This window comes from Nerophis ophidion, linkage group LG15, assembly GCF_033978795.1.
Source record: "Nerophis ophidion isolate RoL-2023_Sa linkage group LG15, RoL_Noph_v1.0, whole genome shotgun sequence".
NCBI lineage: Eukaryota > Metazoa > Chordata > Actinopteri > Syngnathiformes > Syngnathidae > Nerophis > Nerophis ophidion.
The window spans coordinates 26,562,481-26,583,158 of record NC_084625.1 but is presented as its reverse complement, the minus strand read 5'-3'; the positions used below and the strand labels follow the sequence as shown (position 1 = coordinate 26,583,158).

The 20,678-nt window shown below is 43.7% G+C and overlaps 1 protein-coding gene across 2 annotated transcripts in view; it reads right to left on the bottom strand.

The window, feature by feature from the left end:
• Positions 1 to 20,678, bottom strand: part of LOC133569531 (TLC domain-containing protein 4-B-like) — a 44,823-nt gene that overhangs the window by 21,082 nt on the left and 3,063 nt on the right. For both annotated transcript variants that reach the window (XM_061921940.1, XM_061921941.1), the window contains one exon: positions 4,528 to 4,655. The gene's annotated coding sequence lies outside the window, so the exon portion shown is untranslated. The remainder of the gene's footprint in view (positions 1 to 4,527; positions 4,656 to 20,678) is intronic.

The following is a 20,678-nucleotide window of genomic DNA, read 5'->3' as shown; positions in this document are numbered from 1 at the left end:
TTACCTTAACACACAGACCCAAACAAGGCCTGGGCCGATGAAAAATGACGCTGGACATATTGTCCCACAAACTATTTTTTGTAAACAATATTGTTGGCATTATTTTGAGACAAAATTAAGAACTAACAACTAAGAACTAACTAACTGTGGAGTTATCAATTGCTGTTTCATGCTAACTTTAACCTTAAACTGTAACACTAACCATCTGGATTTATTATTGGTCAAAGTAATCATTAATTGTTGTATCCTTAGTTGTCGATTTAAGTGGGATCAATTTAATGTAAATAATTGCCTACAGTCAAGCATGACGATGGTAGTGTCATGGTCTGGGACTTCCTGAGTGCAGTCAGCACTGAAGAGCTGCGATTTGTTGAGCGAATTCTAACATGTTAGCTTTTGAAGCAGAGATCAAGCCCTTCCCCATGTAGGGATGATGTTTGTTTAAAAATTATAGATGTCAATGCCATTATCGAATCCTCTTATCGAACTGATTCCTTATCGAATCTGTTATTGAATCCAGATAAGTTGTTGTGTGCGCACCATGTGTGTACACTGAGTTCCAAAAGCCGTAGATGTTGTGTGACTGGGTCGGCACACTGTTTATATGGCGGAAAAGCGGATGTGATTGAGATGTTGCGGACGTTAAAGGGTGAAGGTTTCAGGTAAGAGCGGACGCTAAAAGGCACGCCCCCAGTGAGCATATAGTGCTGCTATGTGCGTTGTAAATAAAAAATTTGCCGACAAACACATCACCAACATGGACGAGATGCCGCTCACTTTCGAGATCCCGGTGAAGCACACTGTGGAGAAGAAGGGGATCAGCACGGTAGAGAATCGATACGCACAACGGGGCAAGAGAAGTCGGCTTTAACTGTTGTGTTTTACTATGCTAATTGACAACGAGACTGACTTAAAAAAATGAGGAGAGGGAATCTGGCGTGTTTGATGGAGAACTTGCCCAGCTGTTCATTTCGGACACAGAAGATGAGGACTTTGATGGATTTGTGGATTAGGATTGATCAAAAAATAATGTGAGTACATTGATAAATACTTCAATAAAGTACAACCCAACTCAGCTTTGCTCCTGCTGCCTTTAATAAAACAGCGTCCATGCATGATGGCGTATGTTTTAAGCTAGCGTATGTTTAACCATGCCTGCGCCCAAAAATACACGCCTTATTTATGCGTTAAATACAAAAATATCACCCGTAACTGACACTGCGCCTTTTAATATGGTGCGCCCTATGGTCGCAAAAATACGGTATACTGGCTTCGATAACGGGAAGCGGTTCTCTAAAAGGGATTCGAAATCCATGGAATCGGTTCTTTTTTAATCGAAGCATCGGGAGAACCGGTTTTCGAACATCATCCCTGACCCCATGGTACAAAAAAATGTATAAATTGAGTCTATATTTGGATCAATTTCTGTGAAACAAGCAAAAACCACAACAAGGCTGGACTCCAGCCAGTACGGTAGGACTGATTTTTACCACACCCCACACTTGCATTATTTCCAGTCAACAGCTAAGGTTTATGTGTCCATGCAAAACAACACAAATGATTTTTGAAATCTCAAGACAAACATGTATTGGTTTATTGGACAGGCTTGGCTCTGCCAGTAAAGAAAGAATGTTGTTTTACAATCCAAAGGGCAAAGGGCCTGCTATGTATATATGTTAAAAGCATACACACAAACACACTCCATGGGGGTGGCACCAGCGGTGATTTTATACCTGCCTTTGTTATAATATTAGACATAAAGTTACCTTTAACAAGCATTAGTGGGCAATCGAAATTGTATTTAATGGGGAGCAGGGATATTTTGGAAAATACCCTCAGGATTTCTACACAAATGTCTTCAATTGTGCTTTTAAGGCTTGAGAGGGTGCAACGTTTGTTCTAGGCGCACACACAAATGGTTGGCAAGGATCATGTTACCAAGGACAAGTGGTCACCTATTCCAGTGGTCCCCAACAACCAATCCTTGACACATTTGCTGCCGGGCCGCACAGAAACAATAATTAATTTATAAACTACCGCATTTTCTCAGACTTAACTCTCATCTGTCCTGCTATACACACCAATAAGCTTGTTAACTCCTTTGTTATAATACATGGGATAATGCACATTAAAGGAAAAAGGAAATATCAAATATTAATGTGCCAGATTGTAGACAAAGGCTAACTTTTTTGCTGTTTTTATCATACATTAAACAGGTGCTTGATGGAAAAAAGGTTTGGGAACCGTGACCTATTCGGCACAGATTAAAAAAAAAAAAGGAAGGTGGACAATTAACTACAACCTCAATTGATTAACGGATTCATCATGTTAAGATAAAAAAACATAAGTGTCATTGCAGGTAGGGCTGGGCAATATGGCCTTTTTTAATATCTCGATATTTTTAGGCCATATTGCGATACAGGATATACATATCAATATTTTGCCTTAGCCATGAATTAACACTTGATACATTTAATCACAACAGTATGATCATTCTATGTGTCTACATTAAAACATTCTTGTTCATACTGCATTAATATATGCTCATTTTAAACTTTCATGCAGAGAAGGAAATCACAACTAAGTCAATTGACCAAAACTGTGCTTATTAAACAGCTACTAAGCAATGGGACAAACATTCATGTCATTTCCAAAACAGAAAGTGCAAGATTGTCAGAGACAATTTAAAGCAAGCTATTAGTGCACTTTTATGCATGATGTCACTAAGATGAAATATCAAAACAACACTAAATTAAAGTGCACTTTTTGTACAGAACGCCACTACAATAGTTTAAAACAAATAAACTGCACTTTTGTGCATGATGTCACACAAGATATTTCAATAAGTGTCAAATAAAAATGAGTTGCATAATAGGAAATCAAATACTGTATGTCCTTTGCTATGTGGTAGTTTACTGCGGACATTATCTCCTTTTGTTGTTGACTGTTTTTTTCATACTGTGTTGATCTGGAAATGGTCGCCTCGGCATTTTGTTGGTGTGGGCGTGGGGCACCGAATGGAGATGTTGACATGCAGAGTAAGTACTCTTCATTCTCTAGCAGGTGACTTTTCAAGTGATGTTAGATATTAACAGTAATGGTACTTTTAGTAGCAACGCTTATGCCCCACACTTGACAAATTAAAGTTGTCTATTCGACATATTCCCGCTTGAAGCCGAACCACTGCCAGACAATGGACCCCTGCTGTTTTTCTTGGGAATTAATTCTTCCTTCATTAGTTACCAGATTCGCACCTTCTTTCTCTCGCATTACACTCGCACGGCTGCGCTAGCATCACAGCTAACGTTACCCATGCTGCTACCTCTCTGCTCCGCGAGGGTGTGTACGTATGACGTGACAGTATGTGACGTATGTAAGGTACGCTTGCTGTCTGTGAGGAGACATAAGGAGGGGGAAGAGCCTGTGTAATGCCCGCAGCTGAAAGCAACTGCATGAGAACATATACTCAATATAGTCATTTTCTATATCGCACAGAGAAAAACCCGCGATATATCGCGTATATCGCCCAGCCCTAATTACAGGTAATCAAATATGTATTCTTATTCTATTTTGTCAATCTATAACACCATAAAATGACACAATATACAGAATAACAACACATTTACTATTAGACGACACGTATACCTTTGGTTTTAAACAGGTCAAAGACGTTTGTTTATACAGAGATGTCCCAAGGACATTTTTTAGGTTTATGAGCAGACAAGTGCATGTGATGAAAATTAACAGTAAATGACTCATTGTTTATATTATTTTGAATAGGATGTGTGAATCTATCCCTGAATGTTGTGAACTTGTTTCAAAGCATGTATCAATTCCACACAATTTTAACTATCAATCATTGATTATCACGTCCAGCCATTTTTACCATGTACTATTAGTTTCAAAAGGATGGGAAACCTATCACTGAATGTTCTAAACTGCTGTTGTAAAGTCGGAATTTAATGCTGCTAACATAAATTTTGACAATATTTTTTTAAGAATACGTGAAATTATCATGCCCATTCATTGTTACTTTTGAATAGTAATGTTAGTGGAATGGGGACTCTTTCACTGAATGCTGATGTTTCAAAGCCAGCTTTAGGGGAATGCTTTAGATACAGTTTAACTAGGTTCAAGACAAGAGTTAAATCTACATTTGTGATAGTTGATGCTGAGCAACTCCACGTCTGTATTAGATTGAGCAGACACGGTACAGCTAAAGTTATGGCTGTTGATTGCGTAAAAACATATGCCATTTTGCTTGCTTAGGGCAGAATGAACAGGATGCATGTTGGGCCAAAAAGGCACTTGCGTAAGACGTGTAGAGGGACAACTATGGCCCCTGCCCCCAAACACAACTTCGCTTTTAATACATGGAATTCCTGCAAGCATACACCCATCCACGTCTCACCTGCAGCGTGGCTGCTTTCACTTTGTATTCGACCAAGCGAGCCCGCGCGCCGCCATGCATCACTCACGCACCATCACCACGGTGTGTTGGACCACCTTGAAGAAACCTTTACTCACCTTACGACTTTCATGAAGACGCCCTGCCTTATTTTTGGGGGCTCTCTCAGCTTCTTCTTAAGGCTCCCACGGCTGGCTGCAGAGGTGCATGCTCCGTGACACAACCACGGCCATCATGTCGGTCCATGCTAGGTAAACAACAACAACAAACACACGAGCTAAAGGGCGGCGGGCCTGGAGATCCCCGCCTGTTGCAGCCTGGTTGTGTTCATCCACAAACCTTGCAGACTGCTAACATACATATTTGCAGAGGTTACAGGAACGAATTTTTTTTCCACGGGGCGTAACTGTGATTGGTCTGTTGCTGTTTAGGCCCCGCCTCTTGGCCTATGCTTCATGGGGCTCAAATTACAGCAGCGTTCTTAAAGCAACATGGATCCAGGAACTTCACTATTTATAGGAATCTCTTTTTAACTTCTAACAAAAACATGGACCACTGTTTTCAATAGGAAGCACTTAAAGGCCTACTGAAACCCACTACTTCCCACCACGCAATCTAATAGTTTATATATCAATGATGAAATATTAACATTGCAACACATGCCAATACGGCCTTTTTAGTTTACTAAATTACAATTTTAAATTTCCCGGGAGTTTCGTCTTCCAAACGTTGTGTAATGATGATGTGTACGCAGGACGTCACAGGTTTTTAGGAAGTATGAGCGCTGCGCACACACACAGCTAATTGTCGTCTGCTTTAACGGCATAATTATACAGTTTTTTAGACATCTGTGTTGCTGAATCTTTTGCAATTTGTTCAATTAATATTGGAGAAGTCACAGTAGAAAGATGGAGTTGGGAAGCTTTAGCCTTTGGCCACACAAACACACGGTGATTCCTTTTTTAAAAATTCCTGGAGGTGAAAATTTCCTATGGATCAGAGTGCGGTCAAGCCAACATGGATCCCTACCAAATGTCAACCAGCAGGTTTCGGTGAGAAAATTGTGGTTAAAAAGTCAGTTTTTACCGGAGAAAAGCTGAGCTTGTGCCGTCCATAGCTGCCGTCGACTCCCCTGAGACACTGCGCGTCAAGAAACCCGTGGAGACACCCTTCCGACTATCAGGTAATATTTAACTCACTAAAACACTAGCAACACAATACAAAGATAAGGGATTTCCCAGAATTAACTTAGTAAATGTGTCTAAAAACATCGGAATCCGCCTCATTGCAATCGTCTTTTTTTATTTTTTTTCTTGTCCGTCGCTATCAATATCCTCAAAAACTAATCTTTCATCCTCGCTCAAATTAATGGGGAAATTGTCGTTTTCTCGGTCCGAATAGCACTTTTTGTTGGAGGCTCCCATTAAAAACAATGTGAATATGTGAGGAGCCATCAAACATGTGACGTCATCGTCTGCGGCTTCCGGTAGAGGCAGGGCTTTTCTCTTAACACTGAAAGTTGCGAACTTTATCGTGGATGTTCTCTACTAAATCCTTTCAGCAAAAATATGGCAATATCGCGAAATGATCAAGTATGACACATAGAATGGACCTGCTATCCCCGTTTAAATAAGAACATCTCATATCAGTAGGCCTTTAAGGTCACACAAACACAACCATATCTAGTTTCATTCACATATATATATATAACTTTTATTCTCTTTACTAGCAAGGATCCCCTATATTTAAAAAAAATTAATTAAATAAAAACTATAATCAAAGAGCCTTCTAATGACACCAAATGCAAAAAGATGTTTGTCAAAGATACTCTATATCAGGGGTTGGGAACCTTTTTGGCTGAGAGAGCCATAAAAGCCAAATATTTTTAAAAGTATTTCCGTGAGATCCATATCATTATTTTTTTTCAAACACTGAATACAACTATATGCATGCATTTTTAAGAAAGACCAACATTTTTATCGTATAATAAGTCTCTTATTCTTTGTAATAACATTGTTATTCTAAGGCTAACCAAAAATAAAAAAAATATGTTTTAACATTAATCCGAAGACCTTTATGAAGAAGAAAAATCATGGACCCAGATTTCCCTCGCCCGGACGCGGGTCACCGGGGCCCCCCTCTGGAGCCAGGCCCGGAGGTGGGGCACGATGGCGAGCGCCTGGTGGCCGGGCCTGTTCCCATGGGGCCCGGCCGGGCACAGCCCGAAGAGGCAACGTGGGTCACCCCTCCAATGGGCTCACCACCCATAGCAGGGGCCATAGAGGTCGGGTGCAATGTGAGCTGGGCGTCAGCCGAAGGCAGGGCACTTGGCGGTCCGATCCTCGGCTACAGAAGCTAGCTCTTGGGACGTGGAACGTCACGTCACTGGGGGGGAAAGAGCCTGAGCTAGTGCGCGAAGTCGAGAAATTCCAGCTGGATATAGTCGGACTCACTTCGACGCACAGCAAGGGCTCTGGAACCACTTCTCTCGAGAGGGATTGGACCCTCTTCCACTCTGGCGTTGCCGGCAGTGAGAGGCGACGGGCTGGGGTGGCAATTCTTGTTACCCCCCGGCTCAAAGCCTGTACGTTGGAGTTCAACCCGGTGGACGAAAGGGTAGCCTCCCTCCGCCTTCGGGTGGGGGGACGGGTCCTGACTGTTGTTTGTGCTTATGCACCAAACAGCAGTTCAGAGTACCCACCCTTTTTGGGAACACTCGAGGGAGTCCTGGAAAGTGCTCCCCCGGGTGATTCCCTTGTCCTACTGGGAGACTTCAACGCTCACGTTGGCAACGACAGTGAAACCTGGAGAGGCGTGATTGGGAAGAATGGCCGCCCGGATCTGAACCCGAGTGGTGTTTTGTTATTGGACTTTTGTGCTCGTCACAGTTTGTCCATAACAAACACCATGTTCAAACATAAGGGTGTCCATATGTGCACTTGGCACCAGGACACCCTAGGCCGCAGTTCCTTGATCGACTTTGTAGTTGTGTCATCGGATCTGCGGCCTCATCTTTTGGACACTCGGGTGAAGAGAGGGGCGGAGCTTTCTACCGATCACCACCTGGTGGTGAGTTGGCTGCGATGGTGGGGGAGGATGCCGGACAGACCTGGGAGGCCCAAACGCATTGTGAGGGTCTGCTGGGAACGTCTGGCAGTCTCCTGTCAGACAAAGTTTCAATTCCCACCTCCGGAAGAACTTTGAACATGTCACGAGGGAGGTGCTGGACATTGAGTCCGAGTGGACCATGTTCCGCACCTATATTGTCGAGGCGGCAGATCGGAGCTGTGGCCGCAAGGTAGTTGGTGCCTGTCGGGGCGGAAATCCTAAAACCCCTTGGTGGACACCAGCGGTGAGGGATGCCGTCAAACTGAAGAAGGAGTCCTATTGGGTCCTTTTGGCTCATAGGACTCCGGAGGCAGTGGACAGGTACCGACAGGCCAAGCGGTGTGCAGCTTCAGCGGTTGCGGAGGCAAAAACTCGGACATGGGAGGAGTTCGGGGAAGCCATGGAAAACGACTTCCGGACGGCTTCGAAGCGATTCTGGACCACCGTCCGCCGCCTCAGGAAGGGGAAGCAGTGCACTATCAACACTGTGTATGGTGCGGATGGTGTTCTGCTGACCTCAACTGTGGATGTTGTGGATAGGTGGAAGGAATACTTCGAAGACCTCCTATCCCACTAACACGTCTTCCAATGAGGAAGCAGTGCCTGGGGAATCTGTGGTGGACTCTCCTATTTCTGGGGCTGAGGTCGCTGAGGTAGTTAAAAAGCTCCTCGGTGGCAAGGCCCCAGGGGTGGACGAGAACCGCCCGGAGTTCCTTAAGGCTCTGGATGCTGTGGGGCTGTCTTGGTTGACAAGACTTTGCAGCATCGCGTGGACATCGGGGGCGGTACCTCTGAATTGGCAGACCGGGGTGGTGGTTCCTCTCTTTAAGAAGGGGGACCGGAGGGTGTGTTCCAACTATCGTGGGATCACACTCCTCAGCCTTCCCGGTAAGGTTTATTCAGGTGTACTGGAGAGGAGGCTACGTCGGATAGTCGAACCTCGGATTCAGGAGGAACAGTGTGGTTTTCGTCCTGGTCGTGGAACTGTGGACCAGCTCTATACTCTCGGCAGGGTTCTTGAGGGTGCATGGGAGTTTGCCCAACCAGTCTACATGTGCTTTGTGGACTTGGAGAAGGCATTCGACCGTGTCCCTCGGGAAGTCCTGTGGGGAGTGCTCAGAGAGTATGGGGTACCGGACTGTCTTATTGTGGCGGTCCATTCCCTGTACGATCAGTGCCAGAGCTTGGTCCGCATTGCCGGCAGTAAGTCGAACACATTTCCAGTGAGGGTTGGACTCCGCCAAGGCTGTCCTTTGTCACCGATTCTGTTCATAACTTTTATGGACAGAATTTCTAGGCACAGTCAAGGCGTTGAGGGGTTCCGGTTTGGTAATCGCAGGATTAGGTCTCTGCTTTTTGCAGATGATGTGGTCCTGATGGCTTCATCTGACCGGGATCTTCAGCTCTCGCTGGATCGGTTCGCAGCCGAGTGTGAAGCGACCGGAATGAGAATCAGCACCTCCAAGTCCGAGTCCATGGTTCTCGCCCGGAAAAGGGTGGAATGCCATCTCCGGGTTGGGGAGGAGACCCTGCCCCAAGTGGAGGAGTTCAAGTACCTAGGAGTCTTGTTCACGAGTGAGGGAAGAGTGGATCGTGAGATCGACAGGCGGATCGGTGCGGCGTCTTCAGTAATGCGGACGTTGTACCGATCCGTTGTGGTGAAGAAGGAGCTGAGCCGGAAGGCAAAGCTCTCAATTTACCGGTCGATCTACGTTCCCATCCTCACCTATGGTCATGAGCTTTGGGTCATGACCGAAAGGATAAGATCACGGGTACAGGCGGCCGAGATGAGTTTCCTCCGCCGTGTGGCGGGGCTCTCCCTTAGAGATAGGGTGAGAAGCTCTGCCATCCGGGAGGAAATCAAAGTAAAGCCGCTGCTCCTTCACATCGAGAGGAGCCAGATGAGGTGGTTCGGGCATCTGGTCAGGATTCCACCCGAACGCCTCCCTAGGGAGGTGTTTAGGGCACGTCCAACCGGGAGGAGGCCACGGGGAAGACCCAGGACACGTTGGGAAGACTGTGTCTCCCGGCTGGCCTGGGAACGCCTCGGGATCCCCCGGGAAGAGCTAGACGAAGTGGCTGGGGAGAGGGAAGTCTGGGTTTCCCTGCTTAGGCTGTTGCCCCCGCGACCCGACCTCGGATAAGCGGAAGATGATGGATGGATGGATTAACATTAATCCGACTTCTTGACTGTTACAGGTGCGGTAGAAACCAAATGGATGGATGAAAATGCATGAGAATGTTTTATATTTCGAAAGTTATTTTTGATACTGTGATTACCAGCGGAATTATTCATTACTTATTGTGTTAAGCAATGTCAGCTAAGATTTATCTGAGAGCCAGGTGCAGTCATCAAAAGAGCCACATCTGGCTCTAGAGCCGTAGGTTCCCTACCCCTGCTCTATATCAATGGTCTCAAACTCAATTTACCTGGTGGCCACTGGATGCAGAAACTGGGTGAGGCTGGGCCGCAAGAAAAGATTTCTTAAAAAATCTAACATGCACTTTTTAATGAATTCACCTTCTATGAAAGCCAACCCTTACGATTTTTCCGGGAGACTCCTAAATTTCAGTACACCTCCCAACAATCTACCGGTGCAGCAATTTTCTCGAATTTGTCCCAATTTTCGCCTGGCCGACATTATTAAGGGCTGCCGTGACTGCACTGCCTTTAACGAACTCTACAACAGTGGTTCTCAACCTTTTTTCAGTGATGTACCCCATGTGAACATTTTTTTAATTCAAGTACCCCCTAATCAGAGCAAAGCATTTTTGGTTGAAAAAAAGAGATAAAGAAGTAAAATACAGCACTATGTCATCAGTTTCTGATTTATTAATTGTACAACAGTGCAAATATTGCTCATTTGTAGTGGTCTTTCTTGAACTATTTGGAAAAAAAGATATAAAAATAACTAAAAAACTTGTTGAAAAATAAACAAGTAATTCAATTATAAATAAAAATTTCTACACATAGAAGTAATCATCAACTGAAAGTGCCCTTTTAGGGGATTGTAATATAGATCCATCTGGATTCATGAACTTAATTCTAAACATTTCTTCACAAAAAATACATCTTTAACATCAATCTTGATGGAACATGTCCACAAAAAATCTAGCTGTCAACACTGAATAATGCATTATTGCATTTCTTTTAACAGTTTGTGAACTTACGTTCATATTTTGTTGAAGTGTTATCCAATAAATATATTTATTAAGTATTTATGACTGACTGCTATTTTTTAGAATGTTTTTGATAAATCTCACTTAACCCTTGGCATACCTTCACATAGTGTACCATCTATAAGAGAACTAGTGCTCTACAACTCGTCATTGCGGACATAACACAACTAAAGTAAAAACTCTAAATCATGTTGTGCGAGACTTGTGCAGAACAACGTTAGTGGCTGCAAGACGTACTTACTCAACAGCCATACAGGTCACACTGAGGGTGGCCGTATAAACAACTTTAACACTGTTACAAACATGCGCCACACTTTGAACCCACACCAAACAAGAATGAGAAACACATTTTGGGAGAACATCCGCACCCCAACACAACTTTAAAAAAAAAGAACAAATACCCAGAACACCTTGCAGCCAAACTCTCCCAGGCTACAATATACACAACCTCAACCGACGCAAGTAGGGAGGGTGGGGACGTGGGGGGTTGGTGGTAGTTTGGGTGTGTGTATTGTATCCCGGAAGAGTCAGGGCTGCATGGGATTCTGGGTATTTGTTCTGATGCGTTTATGTTGTATTACGGTGCAGATTTTCTCCTGAAATGTGTTTGTCATTCTTGTTTGGTGTGGGTTCACAGTCTGGCACATATTTCTAACAGTGTTAAAGTTTTTTAACGGCTACACTCAGTGTGACTTGTGTAGCTGTTGACCAAATATGTCTTGCAACATCACACATGTGTACTGCTCAGCCAAATGTAACAATCAAATAGGCTTGCACACTGTCTGTACAGGATTCCGACGGCGTTAAGAACAGTGCCATTGCGGCACTCCCTGAGTGTTGTTGATTGGGTAAAAAAAAGGCAGGGATTACCAGAGAATGGATACCCTGATATTAAGAGGACTCCCGTGAAAATTGGGAACGTTGGGAAGTATGACGCTGTCAAGTTCCGTTCATATTAAACTCGCGGGCCGCACATTCATTAAATTGTCATATCAAAGGGCAGGCCGCAAAGTAACATCTCGCGGGCCGCAATTGCCCCGCGGGCTGCATGTTTGAGACCCCTGCTCTATAAAGTTTGGGTCATTTTAGGCATGATCTACTGTAAAACACTAGTCAAAGACCCTCGAAATCAGTGATTCTCAAACTGTAAGCATGCTCCATCTAGTGGTATGGCAAAGACGCCTGTAAATATGAACTGTATCATTGTTAATGATGTAAAGTTGAAGTGGCCAAACATCCATCCATTTCCTACCGCTTGTCCCTTTCACCTCACTTCCAATGATCTGTGCGAACCATTTCAATCCGGTTTCTGCCCACGTCACAGCACTGAAACAGCCCTTCTCAAAGTCACCAATGACCTCCTCTTCTCAGACTCCGGCTACCTCAGTATTCTCCTCTTCTTTGGCCTCACAGCAGCTTTTGACACCATCAGCCACACCATGCTCCTCTCCCGCCTGGAATCATGCCTCAACATCACCAGCTCCGCCCTCTCCTGGTTAAGGTCATATCTCACTAACAGCCAACATTCATCCCATCCATTTTCTACCGCTTATTCCCTTTTGGAGCTGCGGGGGGCGCTGGCGCCTATCTCAGCTGCATTCGGGCGGAAGGCGGTGTACACCCTGGACAAGTCGCGACCTCATTGCAGGGCCAACACAGATAGACAGACAACATTCACACTGACATTCACACACTAGGGCCAATTTAGTGTTGCCAATCAACCTATCCCCAGGTGCATGTCTTTGGAGGTGGGAGGAGGCCGGAGTACCCGGAGGGAACCCACGCAGTCACGGAGAGAACATGCAAACTCCACACAGAAAGATCCCGAGCACAGGATCGAACCCAAGACCTTCGTATTCTGAGGCAGACGCACTAACCCCTCCTCCACCGTGCTGTACATATTAAACATATTAAATAGACTCGTTGAATTAAAAACCTCTGCCTTGTTATTAATGAATGTTTAAGGGCTACTACACTGCTGTATGTTATTGTTGGTCATTATCATGGCACTTGGAGAGCCTAGTGTTTTCTCAAGTGACACTAAATTAGCCTAATTACTCAAATAGTTCGGTTTTCAGTATTTTCGCACGTGAAGTCCCAGTCAGTATGTGTCCATGCACTAAATTAGTCCGATTTCTTAAATAATTTGTCTCTAAATCAGCATCCTACAACCCATGAAAACACCTTAATCTGATCATGTTCTTTTTTTTTTTTAAGTTGACTAACACACCTGGATTATGCGAAAACCAGATCTCTCGAGTAGGTGTGTGACACCGCAGGGGACCCCTTCATATCGCACATGCGCCAGTCTCAACGTGCTGGATATAACCCGTTCAATAAAAACAAAGGCAACAACTAGAATAAAGAGGAGATGGTCCATATGCTTCACAAATTAAATGAACGTAACATTTTGATGTGCAACGATGGGAGAAAAAAGAAATCGAGATTTATTTAAAAAAAGGTAGCAAAGGATATGTATGGTACCATGGCTACATTCGGACTGATTGAGACGCAAGATAGTGAAGCAGGAATATTACAACACAAAAAAGAAAGCATACAAAACGTTTTCACTCTGCATTTGTGTAATCCAAACTGGTTAGAAAACATTTCTTTATTCTGCACAACGGGGAAGCTAGTACACAACAAATAGCAAGTTTGAAGTTAGCAACTTATTTTTCTTCAAACTTAAAACTCCGTCCATCAATCCACAGACCTTATTGAATAAACTAATAAAGTACTTGTGTTTCCATCAAATACTACCCGGGTAGATATAATAATAATAATAATAATAATGGATTAGATTTATATAGTGCTTTTCAAGGCACTCAAAGCCTTTCACAGAGAAGTGGGAACCCATCATTAATTCACTCCACCCACATTCACACCTGGTGTAGCTACATTTGTAGCCACAGCTGGGCTAGACTGATGGAAGCGTGGCGGCCAGTTTGCGCCTACTCCCCCTCCGACCACCATCCATCATTCATTCACCAATGTGAGCGGCTCTAGGGGCCCCTATAGTTTTTTATGAACAATTTTTAGTTCCTTGTAGCGAGGTGGGACTTTCGGGAGTTCCCACGAACGCTGATGGTTGAACACAATTGGCCTGTTTCTAAAACTTATTATACAAAGTTTCATCCGCCATTACAGTATGCGAGGACAGCTCGTTTATGTCTTATTTCTTGTCTATTTCTTTTACAACATACTTGACAAAGGATAAAAAGCAGAACGAAAGGAACTTTTGATTGCAGGAACTTTTGTGGAGCATCTGTGTGCTGAAGAATGTTGATTAGTGGAACTATCTTGCAGTGTTTTCACTTAGCCGTAGTCTTCAAACTATGCAGTTTCTTGTTGTTTAAGAACTTTTATCAATGCCATTTAAATAGGCAAACCGACGTGAAGTGGACGGACTCTTTTAATTGTATTTACAAAGGAATAAACAATATAAAGCTGGATTTTGAAGCAACGAGGCGAGCTGTGAGCTGGGACTTCGACCTCGTAGTTTGAAAGAGAAATGTGAAATGAAGGACGAATGAAACAAAGTTAAATAACATCCAATACTCACTATTTACTTAGTTACATGCTGTAAAAGTAGTCAGTGACATGCCCTTTGTGTAGTTAATGGTCCCAACCCAAATGAACCTAATGCTGACAGACTGATGCAAAATTTGGTGCATGTATGTCGTTGCCGTGAGATAAACACTCACATCAATTCTTTATATTCTTTATATATTGTTGTTCACCTCAAAAATGGAGTATAAGGACTCGCCTAACCCTCATTAATTCATCATTTAGTGAGAGGACTACTTTCTGACTGCCAAGACAATTAAAGCCTGACATCTTAAACTTTGTTTATAGCACCATATATTTTTTTTGTATCTTATTGCTTTGTATTTAATTTACTTATTACACTTAAGTAAAAATAATTCTGGCATAATATTGTCTGTTGAAGTGTTTATTTTACATTGTATCTGTGTAGAAATATACTGTATCACTCCTCCATACGCCATTAGCTTGATTTATAAAAACTACCTGTGAAATGTGGTAAAAACACAAACCACACACTTTTACAAGAACCTTTAGCTCCAGGAATGAAATGTTCCAGGAACTTAAAATTCCTGAATTTTTGGTGGACAGAGGCCTCATGAGAGCAGCTCTCTACAATTTTTTAACGACCAAGCCACGCCATAAAATGCGTGTCATCAATCACCATAGTACTTATGACAGAATGACTTTACTCTTTTTAGAAACACATAGCAAAAGTCACTAGATAAAGATCCTCTTTATCAGTGGTTCTCCCTTTGGCCTATTAGAATGGCTTTGTGCCCCCTTCCCCATCATATACAGATATACACTACTATATACACAGTATATATATATCTATATCCATATATATATATATATATATATATATATATATATATATATATATATATATATTATATATATATAGATATATATATATTGTGTGAAAATAATCTGACAATAACATGGTTTGGAGTCAAATATGTGTATTTTTAGAATCAAATGGTAAATGGGTTGTACTTGTGTAGCGCTTTTCTACCACTTTTTAAGGAGCCCAAAGCGCTCTGACAGTATTTCCAAAATTCGCCCATTCACACACACATTGACACACTGATGGCAGGAGCTGCCATGCGGGGCGCTCACCAGGATCCATCAGGAGCAAGGGTGAATTGTCTTGCCCAAGGACACAACGGACGTAACTAGGATGGTAGAAGGTGGGGATTGAACCAGTAACCCTCAGATTGCTGGCACAGCCACTCTACCAACTTCGCCACGCCGTCAAAACAGAAACAGAATCGCAAAATCTCTGTGTAAGGGTAAAACAAAAACAAACATCAAGTCTCACTAGTTAATAACATTTTAGTTTTATTGTTAGTTATTGGTTATCTATAACATTTCAGTAATTTCTCTCTCTAGGTCATCCTCAGACGAGCCTTCCATTGTTGCTTACAGTCATCTCGGTTCTCCATATTTCACTTTATTTCTTTCGCTGTAATTTTTTCCCACTTTTACTGTTTTGTTTAATTTCACACCAGGAAATGCAATAGCAGCCTTCGAGATAATCCTTATTGATGGAAGACAGATGGTCTGAGGAGTGAGATCTGAGTCAGGCCAGCGACTCCCGGCGCTGCGGAGCTACATGGATGATGTTACCACCCTCCTCCAGACGGCTGCATGTACCTCCAGACTCCTGAAAAGACTTGGGGAGCTCCTAGCATGGGCACGGATGAAAATAAAACCTGCCAAGTCCCGCAGCCTCTCCATCCGGAAAGGAGCCAGGAATGACAACATCTCATTCTCAGTGGATGGCGAATTAATCCCACGCGTGGTCGACCAACCTGTGCGGAGCCTCGGAAGGCTTTACACTGCTGACATGTCTGATAAGCACATGGCTGCCTCCGTCACTTCTCAGCTGAAGGATGGCCTGAACAAAATAGATCAAAGTTATCTTCCAGGGAAATTCAAGGTCTGGTGTTACCAGTTCACCTTATACCATCGCCTGATGTGGCCCTTGAAGTTGTGCGACATCACCTCCACAACAGTCCTCAAAATGGACTCAAAAGCCAATAACTACATCCGCAAATGGCTGGGCCTTCCCAGATGTCTTTCCAACACGGCACTGTTTGGAAGAGCCATTCTGAAGCTGCCACTGAAATCCATCAGCTTGGGCTACAAACAGGAGAAGGTGAGGCTCGTGTTCGAGCTCAGAGACTCACCTGATCCGTCTGTCCGTAACACCAAGACCCAAGTCTGTACAGGGCGTAAGTGGAATGCTATGCAGACAGTAGACCAGGCCATCGTCCGACTGAAACACCAGGAGATGGTAGGACAGATACAGTCTGGCAGAGCCGGCTTCGGATGGGGAACAGCACCCAAGATGTGGTCCAAAACCTCAAGGAAGGAAAGAAAAGATCTGGTGATCTCAGAAGTGGTCAAGATGGAAGAGGAGAGCTATATGATCAAGGCTGTGGGCCAACAGCAGCAGGGGAGAGGGACCAATTGGGAGGCCGTTGTCAACAGAGTTGTTACGTGGGCAGACATGTGAAAGATGCCCCAGGCGAGGCTAAGTTTCTTCATCAGGGCCACGTACGATACCCTCCCCAGTCCCAGGAACTTGCATGTGTGGTACGGGGCAGAAGTGATCTGCCAGCTCTGTGACTCCCAAAACCCAAGCTTGCAGCACATTCTTTCTGGCTGCAAGGTGGCTTTGTCGCAGGGCCGGTATGGTTGGCAGCACGACCGTGTCCTGCGGAAGCTGGCTGAAATTCTGGAGGCACGCAGAGTGGAAGCAAATGGGGCCACTCCGGGAACAGCACAGAGGTTGATTAAGTTTGTCAAGCAAGGTGGCCAGCCTTGCAGCAGCAGCAAGAACATCCAGTCCCTCCTGTCAGCTGGCGGCGAGTGGAGCATAAGGGCTGATCTAGATCGTCAGTTGAAGTTCCCTCAAGAGATTACAACAACCTTGTTACGCCCAGACATTGTCCTGTGGTCCACCTCTAGTAAAACTGTCATCATGGTGGAACTAACGGTATCGTGGGAAGAGGGAATGGAGGCTGCTTTTGAAAGAAAGAGTGACAAGTATTCAGAGCTGGCAAGCGACTGCGCACAAGCAGGATGGAGGCCCTTCACCTATCCAGTAGAAGTTGGCTGTAGAGGCTACACTGGAGCGTCCACCCAGCGGCTCCTAAAGTCCCTCGGGATCAAAGGCTCCAATCTAAAGAAGGCCCTCAAAGCCCTGGCAGAGGAGGCAGAACAAGGGAGCTTCTGGTTGTGGCTCAGAAGAAACGACAAGGCTTGGGGAAAGCAGGGTGTGTAGACAGGGGGAAGTAACATGGGTCTCGGGGTGCTGGAATAGCAGCACCCTGAGACCCATGTTAGGGTATGCGGTCAGGCCTTCGCTTGACTCAGGGAGATGGAGGTCCCTGCCATGCATAGTCCCGTAGGACTCTTTCCATATACACAACAGCAATAACACCGGGGTTGGAATGTGGGTACAGTATGGATCCTTTAGCTGGCTGCAGGGGGCGGCGGGGAGACGTCCCTGTCGCTGCTCCACCACCCAGAGATGTTCCGGGATTAAAGGAGCGAAACATCCGTGAAGGGTGGCTCCCGGCTGATGACCGTACAGCCGGCACCACATGGCACTGTCGGAGGTGCGTCAGGCAGTAATGCCCTGCAAGTGTTGATTTGTGCTTTCATCTATCATTTAGTGAGAGGACTACTTTCTGACTGCCAAGACAATTAAAGCCTGACATCTTAAACTTTGTTTATAGCACCATATATTTTTTTTGTATCTTATTGCTTTGTATTTAATTTACTTATTTCACTTAAGTAAAAATAATTCTGGCATAATATTGTCTGTTGAAGTGTTTATTTTACATTGTATCTGTGTAGAAACATACTGTATCACTCCTCCATACGCCATTAGCTTGATTTATAAAAACTACCTGTGAAATGTGGTAAAAACACAAACCACACACTTATACAAGAACCTTTAGCTCCAGGAATGAAATGTTCCAGGAACTTAAAATTCCTGAATTTTTGGTGGACAGAGGCCTCATGAGAGCAGCTCTCTACAATTTTTTAACGACCAAGCCACGCCATAAAATGCGTGTCATCAATCACCATAGTACTTATGACAGAATGACTTTACTCTTTTTAGAAACACTTTGCAAAAGTCACTAGATAAAGATCCTCTTTATCAGTGGTTCTCCCTTTGGCCTATTAGAATGGCTTTGTGCCCCCTTCCCCATCATATACAGATATACACTACTATATACACAGTATATATATATATATATAGATATATATATATATATCTATATATATATATATATATATATATATATATATATATATATAGATATATATATAGATATATATATATATATATCTATATATCTATATATCCATATATATATATATCTATATATATATATATATCTCTATATATAATATATATATATATATATATATATATATATATTATATATAGAGATATATATATATATTGTGTGAAAATAATCTGACAATAACATGGTTTGGAGTCAAATATGTGTATTTTTAGAATCAAATGGTAAATGGGTTGTACTTGTGTAGCGCTTTTCTACCACTTTTTAAGGAGCCCAAAGCGCTCTGACAGTATTTCCAAAATTCGCCCATTCACACACACATTGACACACTGTTGGCAGGAGCTGCCATGCAAGGCGCTCACCGGGATCCATCAGGAGCAAGGGTGAAGTGTCTTGCCCAAGGACACAACGGACGTAACTAGGATGGTAGAAGGTGGGGATTGAACCAGTAACCCTCAGATTGCTGGCACAGCCCCTCTACCAACTTCGCCACGCCGTCAAAACAGAAACAGAATGGCAAAATCTCTGTGTAATGGTAAAACAAAAACAAATATCAAGTCTCACTAGTTAATAACATTTTAGTTTTATTGTTAGTTATTGGTTATCTATAACATTTCAGTAATTTCTCTCTCTAGGTCATCCTCAGACGAGCCTTCCATTGTTGCTTACAGTCATCTCGGTTCTCCATATTTCACTTTATTTCTTTCGCTGTAATTTTTTCCCACGTTTACTGTTTTGTTTAATTTCACACCAGGAAATGCAATAGCAGCTCTTCTACCAGATTGCTGTGGCAAACATTTATTGTCACTTTTGTTTTGCTGAAGGTCACCGCCCAGGGGGACGCACTGCCTCATTGACAACCACTGCTCTATATGAAAAAAACTATGCACTTTTAAACTATAGACTGCACAAAAACACTTTTCAAAGATACTCCATGTGAGCGGCATTCTGCACTTTTTAAATTCCACGATCTTCTATATCAGGGGTGTCAAACATACGGCCTGAGGGCCGAATCAGACCCGCGAACAGGTTTTATCCGACCCGCGGGATAAGTTTGCTAAGTATAAAAATTAACTTGAAATTTATGAATGAAAGAAATAGCTGTTATAAATGTGTTCACTGGATGTCGCAATAGCAATTCTTTGTATCTATGTAGCTCCATCCATCCATTTAATATCGCTTGTCCCTTTGTGGGGTCGCGGGGGGTCGCTGGCGCCTATCTCAGCTGCATTCGGGCGGTTGGCGGGGTACACCCTGGACAATATGATTTGCCTTAGTGGTTGGACCCCCAGAGTAACAGTCATACTTGCCCACCTTGGGACCTCTAAATTCGGGAGATGTGGGAGGGGTGTATTTTCAAGTATTTCAATCAATCAATCAATGTTTACTTATATAGCCCTAAATCACTAGTGTCTCAAAGGGCTGCACAAACCACCACGACATCCTCGGTAGGCCCACATAAGGGCAAGGAAAACTCACACCCAGTGGGACATCGGTGACAATAATGACCCAGTGGGACGTCGGTGACAATAATGACTATGAGAACCTTAGAGAGGAGGAAAGCAATGGATGTCGAGCGGGTCTAACATGATACTGTGAAAGTTCAATCCACAATGGATCCAACACAGTCGCGAGAGTCCAGTCCAAAGCGGATCCAACACAGCAGCGAGAGTCCCGTTCACAGCGGAGCCAGCAGGAAACCATCCCAAGCGGAGGCGGATCAGCAACACAGGCAAGCAGTACATGGCCACCGGATCGGACCGGACCCCCTCCACAAGGGAGAGTGGGACATAGAAGAAAAAGAAAAGAAACGGCAGATCAACTGGTCTAAAAAGGGAGTCTATTTAAAGGCTAGAGTATACAAATGAGTTTTAAGGTGAGGCTTAAATACTTCTACTGAGGTGGCATCTCGAACTTTTACCGGGAGGGCATTCCAGAGTACTGGAGCCCGAACGGAAAACGCTCTATAGCCCGCAGACTTTTTTTGGGCTTTGGGAATCACTAACAAGCCGGAGTCCTTTGAACGCAGATTTCTTGCCGGGACATATGGTACAATACAATCGGCAAGATAGGATGGAGCTAGACCGTGTAGTATTTTATACGTAAGT